We start from the raw sequence: 564 nt of genomic DNA, 5'->3' as shown, positions 1-564 counted from the left end.
TGGTATGTATTGACCAGGGTTAGGGTTGGTGCGTAATGACCAAGGGTTAGGGTCAGGGGTCAAGGCGGCCAGCAGCGAGTACCTCCGTGATCTCCCCACCATGATGATGTTGACACATCGGTGGAGTTTCATCTGTTTCAGGCCGTCCATCAGCTGACCAATTATCTTATCAATCTCCTTCAGAGGGTTGTTCAGTTGCAGCACAGAATGTTAATTGGTCAATATTCACACAGCAATCACAACGATCAGGGATATCATAGAAGCATTGATCCTTTGCACAGATCATCAAAATACCCTTATCATTATTAGACATTGAACATAACACAATCAGCAGCAGTAAAATAACAATGTGGAGGCTATATACAGGGTGTTACGGCACAGAGTCAATGTGAGGGCCAGATAGATGTTAAGGCAAATTCTAGGTCAATATGGAGGTATACAGGGTGTTACGGTACAGAGTCAATGTGGAGGCTATATACAGGGTGTTACGGTACAGAGTCAATGTGGAGGCTATATACAGGGTGTTACGGTACAGAGTCAATATGGAGGCTTATATACAGGGTG

Source organism: Oncorhynchus nerka, unplaced genomic scaffold (assembly GCF_034236695.1).
Source record: "Oncorhynchus nerka isolate Pitt River unplaced genomic scaffold, Oner_Uvic_2.0 unplaced_scaffold_1142, whole genome shotgun sequence".
NCBI lineage: Eukaryota > Metazoa > Chordata > Actinopteri > Salmoniformes > Salmonidae > Oncorhynchus > Oncorhynchus nerka.
This window is presented reverse-complemented; position numbering follows the sequence as displayed.